The 5,893-nt window shown below is 43.3% G+C and overlaps 1 non-coding gene across 1 annotated transcript; it reads left to right on the top strand.

Annotated features, from left to right (window-relative positions):
- The first annotated feature begins 457 nt into the window (after window positions 1-457).
- LOC130741577 (small nucleolar RNA R71) lies at window positions 458-564 on the top strand. The gene has a single exon (XR_009020468.1). It is a non-coding gene; the product is annotated as a small nucleolar RNA R71 (small nucleolar RNA).
- Window positions 565-5,893: the final 5,329 nt, after the last annotated feature.

Below are 5,893 nucleotides of genomic sequence, written 5' to 3'. Positions count from 1 at the left end.
TTGCCTCCAAGAAAAATTAGGGTGATTCCTCCATCCTGGATTGTAAGTATTTGAAAATGGGTCATTCCGAGCTTGACCCATAGCCTTCACTTCCTCCTCCGGTCTAGTCTCTGTGCATTCTTCGCTGTCATGTGGCCCTCCACAAGTCACACACTCCACCTTGGCAACTCGACCACCAATCTTGGTAGTCTTCATTTGATTTTGAATCTCATTCATTTGCTTGGAGAGTTGCTTGTTGGAGGCCATAAGTTGATCATAAGCTTCAACCTCAAGGACTCCTCTTCGGGCTTGGCGATCATTACTAGAGTTCATGGCTCTTATAGCCATCTTTTCAATCAACTCATACCCCACTTGTGGAAGTAAGGCATCGAACTCTCCACTTGAAGCCGCATCCAAACCAAACCTCGAAGAATATTGGAGACCATCATAGAACTTTGCTACTTGCTCAGCTTGAGTAAGGTTATATTGAGGACACCTCCTCAAGAGCTTCTTGAACCTCTCCCAAGCTTCATAGAGATTCTCATCGGTGGATTGAGTAAAAGTCATGATGTCATTCTTGAGCTTTCTCAAGAGGGCTCTCGGAACAAACCTTGTGGTGAACTTCTCAGCCAAGTCTTCCCAAGATGTAATGCTACCTTGGGGCTGTGAATTCAACCACTCTTCAGCAGTATCCCTCAATGAAAAAGGGAATAAACTCAAGCGGATGGTGTCCGCTGAAACATTCTGAACTCTGTAGGTGTTGCAATTGCGGATAAACCGCTCCATGTGTGCATGAGGATCTTCAAGAGCACCTCCACCATACTTTGGCTCACCAAGTTAATGAATGCCGGCCTCAGCTCAAAATTTCCCGTGCCATCGGGGGAAACTATGCTACCCGGATAATCGTAGCTCATGGCAGCCGAGGTGAGGTCTCTGAGAGAACGATTGGCATTCTCCAATTCTTGCTCCTGAAGTCTTTGAGCAAGAGCCTCATTCACTCTTTCTTCAATGTGGGCTTGCATCTCCTCTTCCGTCATTTGAGCAGCCATGGCTCCAAGCCTTTGTTGGGCTCGACGACGGCGAAGAGTACGTTCAGGCTCCGGATCAAACAGCAATGGATCCGTGCCAAGCCTACTGTGCATAAACTGAAATCACAAAAACAGAGAAAAGGTTAGTAACACCTATTCAATGCAATGCCTAGTAAAACAATCAAACAAACTCTTTAACTTAAACCGAAAACCACAAACAATCCCCGGCAACGGCGCCAAAAACTTGTTGGTCAATTCGCAAGTGTACGAATACCTCCGGGTTTTAAAATATCGAACCACAGGACTTGTGAGTGAGAATTGTTGATTTAAGTCTAAAGTTTGCAAGTTCTTAAAGCAGTAAAATTCAGAAATTGGTTTTGGTTGATTGTGACAAACGTTTTGCAAAAGAGCAATGTTGAAAATGATGTAAATAACAATGATGGAGAATTGCCTTGGGTTTTTGATCATCTAATCCATTTTAGTCCACCTATCCTATGCATGTGATATCTTGATCTATCTCTTGTTGTTATAGCCTATGTACTTACTAGTTGATTCCTCACAAAAGTAATTCTCTCAAACTGAAAGATAAGCCCAATTCCTTGTGTACTTAAACATTCATAAGAGGTAAAAAAGCATGTATGTTCAGGCCAACAAAACCCTACCCTCACTCTATTCCTAGAAGCAAGTATAGAAGGATCTATTCCAATTCATGTCCCTAAATCATAACAAATTTCCATTCAATTATAATCTAGCCTATAGCAAAGGTGCACCAAAGCTAGGCATGCAATAAGGAATTGAAATACAAGATTAAATCAAGACTCATGCATAGAGATAGGAATTAACAAACTAAATTTCATAGAATCTCTTAACCCAAAGCAAAAGTAAACTAGCCACTCATGGCTAGTGAATTCATAAAGGAAATGTAAAGAAAACCTGAGAAGAAATACAAGTTGGAAGCCTCCCTTGGCCCCAAAGTTCTCCTCAGCTCTCAAACTTGATCAAAAATGAGTAAAATGTCCAAATGTATCAAAGAAATTGGCCTAAGCCTTATTTATAGGAAAAATGAACGAAACTGGGCGCTCAGGCGCTAATTCAGAGCGCCTGAGCGCCAATTGCATGTTGAAAAACATGCTCTCTGACCCTATTGGCGCCTAGGCGCCCATTCCCAGCGCCTAGGCGCTCAAGCTCGCCTGGAAATGACTTTTTGGCTTCTGAAACTCCTCTTTTCAATTCTCTTTAAGTTCTTCATCAATTCCATGCTTCTTGGCCTTCTTTCTCCTTCAGTTTCTGCTCTCCAAACCTAACCAACAAGACAAGGAAGATTCTAGAAGCTCCAAGAGCTCATTAGCACAAGAAGTCCTTCATAAAACACAACAAAACCATGCAAGTCCTAAACTTTACTTAAAATGCAAGAAAACTACCTATAAATCTACTAAATTACCAAAACGAAATAAAAACTAAAGAAAAGAATAAAAATGCATGAGAATGCATGAAACACTACATGAGACTCAACAAAAAGACTCAAAACAACCAAAGAAATGACCCTGAAAACACTACTAAAATAGGGTCATCAAAGAGAACCGCCGAAGGGACCCCCTCCATATTTGGCTCGCCGGTAGAAATTCCTCTAGGGCAGGGTGAGGGTTCAGCGTCGCCCGAAAAAGCATTTTCCTCACCCCCCAAAGCTTGAGGGAAAGCAGCAGCGTCGCCAGTCTTGGATCTTTTCACCTTTTTCTTCTTTTTTCTCTCTTTATGAGAAGAGGGAGCATCGATACCAGGGGCGCCCCTTTTGGATTTTTGGATTTCTCTTAAGGGTGAAGGTTGGACGGTATCCTCCGGCGTAGGTTCGGGCCCTTTTGGAGAGGGGACGGCCTTAGCCACCTCAGTGGAGGGGATGATGGTAATGGAGGAAGACCCCCTGACTCTCTTTGCAGGAGGGGCAGCGATTTCGGCGTCTGATCTAGCCGTGGGGCGTTTCTGTTTCACTCCCTCGGTGTTAAAGGTGGGAGGAAATTTGGGAGAATCAGCGGCCAAAGCGCGTTGCAGCGAGGCTTCGGTGAAATTGTACCCCTCCAAGAAAGAGCAGAGGGAGCCGCTGCGGACAACCTCCAACAGTTGGGAGCACTCAAAGATGGGAAGTCCGGCGAAAAGGCCGATGGTGGCTTTGTCCTCGCTGCTCAGCGACGAGTCAGTTGGCGGGGGAACATCACAAGGACTCTTCGTCCAGTAAAGGGGAAACAGAACGAATCCATCTGGTCGGGTGAAGGCTTCAGGGTAAGAGGGATGAACGATCACACGGAAATAGCGTCGCTCGGGGCCCTTCTTAACATTACTCTTATAAAGGTAAAAGCGCTGCCGACCTGAGCGGGATTTCAAGGAAATCCATCCGGGAGTTTCCGTCTTCAGGCATTTTGGGTCTACCCCATAAAAGTAGAAAAAGTGTGAGGCTTTTGCTTCGAGGCCGATAGCTTCGCAGAGGATCTCGAAGCAACGGATGAAGGCCCAAGCATTCTGATGGAGTTGGCAAGGGGCCACGTTGATTTCCCTCATGACTTGGCAGAGGAACGGGGAAAAGGGTAATTTGATTCCTAACTCAAGGTAGAAATATTCATAAACATAGAAGAAATGTGGTCGTTTAGCCTTTTGTTCAAGATCACGACACCTCCAGGGGCGACGAATGTCCAAGCCTGGGCCGATGATGAGGGCATCCTCCAAAGACTTCTCACGGCAGAGCCCTCCGGCTTTACGAATTGACTCGGCGATGGACTCGTCAGTAGACAGCTCAGAGGTTTGACAAATGGCCGCATGCTTAGGCTCTACGACTGTGGGCTGGGGAAGATTGATGAAAATTTGTTGCCAAAAGGCATCTTTCTCATCTTCGTTAAGGGGAGTTCCCCCGGCAGGAGGTGTAGCCGCCGAGGCAGGAGTGGGGGGCGCAGAGGCAGCACTTCGGGATTAGGAGGACCTATGGGTATGGCGCTTGGGAGTCATTTCTGAGAATGAAGGGAGAAGGCTCACAGGAAATGTTGAGTCGATGACTTTTGGATTATCGCCGGATGTTCAAGAATGGCGAAAGTGGAGAAGAAAGAAAGTTTTAAAGTGGGAATTAAGAGTCGGTTCGGAAATCGTGTCCATCATGACAAAGGTGGAATGATTATTTGGGAAACGTGGCATTAATCCTGAAAAAGCAAAGGCAGCGTGTTAGGCGAAAAGTTGTAACCGTTGACGTTGATTGGTTTAAATTCAAAAAATGTCAGGGTTTGACATAACGCATTAAATGGAAGGTACCGTAACTGAAGCTTATTGGTTGAAATTCGGTTTGACAGGGTTCACTGGGAAACGAAAAGACATTTCAAAAGTGGCAGTCGAGATTCGGGGGATTTGCTGACTTAAAAACTACTTCAGGGCGCAACGCGTGGCGAACGCACGACACTTGTCAAAGTGTCATGAGTTAGGGCACGTGCGCAGTACTGACAAGGCGAGGAGGTCAAGTGCCATCGCCCTGGGACTTCTTGTGGACTCAGGTTGCCTAGGAAAAGGGTGGTGCAGTGAAAAGTTAAGAACACAAAGATTTTTGACTTTATTCTCCCAGCCATGTTGGCAATTGTTTTTTTTTCATTTTGTTAAAAACTTTAGGTTTTATCATTGTTTAGTCCTTCATAGTCCTCGCCTTGGTTTCTTCTGTTTAAAGACACACTTAGCTCTCATGCTTCGAGCTCGGTGTCTTGTGGACATGTGGACTGGGCGAGACCACAGGGTCCCTCGCCCAGGAGACTCAGCCTTAGGCGCGGAACATGCTTGGACCTTGGGCCGCTCTCCCCAAGGCCCAATCGGCCCATTTAGACAGATTAAAGGCACGAAGGCCCAACCCCAAATCTATAAATAGGGGACGGTTACCAATTGTAAGGGACTCTTAGCTCATTTGGCAATAATCACATTTAAATTCAGTTATATTTTCTCTCTCTAGACAGTTAGGAGTTCATCTCTCAAAGATTTCTGATCACACTCCACACACTCTAGGCACCATGCCTTGATTCTATGTTCTTGACCGGAACAGTTTTCTTTTCTGATCTTTCTTGACTTTGTCTCTTTTAAGCCTGTTATCTTGTATTTCCTATTTCTGAGAAGGATGTTCTCAGATTATCTTCTTTTATATATATATTATCTTCTGTTTTCGAAAAAAAGTAGTAGAAAAATATTGCCAAACATAGCCATAGTACCTGATAGATTCACAACTCAACATGCATGTGTAACAACCGGTTTGGAGTTCTGGACGCACGCCATAAAAAAGGAACTTATTCCTTCCTTCAACTTGAAAGTCCTTTAAGAACTTATCTTAACATAAATGTTTATATAAGTATTTGGAAAAACTTATGTAAATAGCTTATGACATACGTAAAAGTTTTAGGGAGTTGATTTTCATAACTTTTTCATATGGTCATAAGCATTTATTGCATAAGCGCTTATTCATATGCTAATTTGAGAAATTTGTTGAAATAAGTTGAAGAACGATTATAAATAAACATAAGAACTTATTCATAAGTTGTTATGAATAAGTTATGAAAATAATCTCAAAACAACGTATAGGTAGATCACAGACAATTTACATAAGTTCTCCAAAACACTTGCATAAGTGTTATGCTATAAGGTAAGCTCAAATAAACTCTTCCAAATGGACCACAAACTTTTTTTAGCATTTCAATATGCTTATCATATTAGTTTATAAATAAGCGCTTATGCACGAATGAATCATTGTTCAAGTTTGGGATTAACAGCACTTTCATCAAAACTGGGCCAAAGCAAACAGCTTTGGTAAAATGGTCTCAAAGCAAACAATACTCGAACCAGCTTTGCCACATGGACACATTTCAATAGAAAAAAAAATA

This window comes from Lotus japonicus, chromosome 2, assembly GCF_012489685.1.
Source record: "Lotus japonicus ecotype B-129 chromosome 2, LjGifu_v1.2".
Classification (NCBI taxonomy): domain Eukaryota; kingdom Viridiplantae; phylum Streptophyta; class Magnoliopsida; order Fabales; family Fabaceae; genus Lotus; species Lotus japonicus.
The sequence above is the reverse complement of the archived record's forward strand: the minus strand, read 5'-3'. Positions and strand labels throughout refer to the sequence as shown.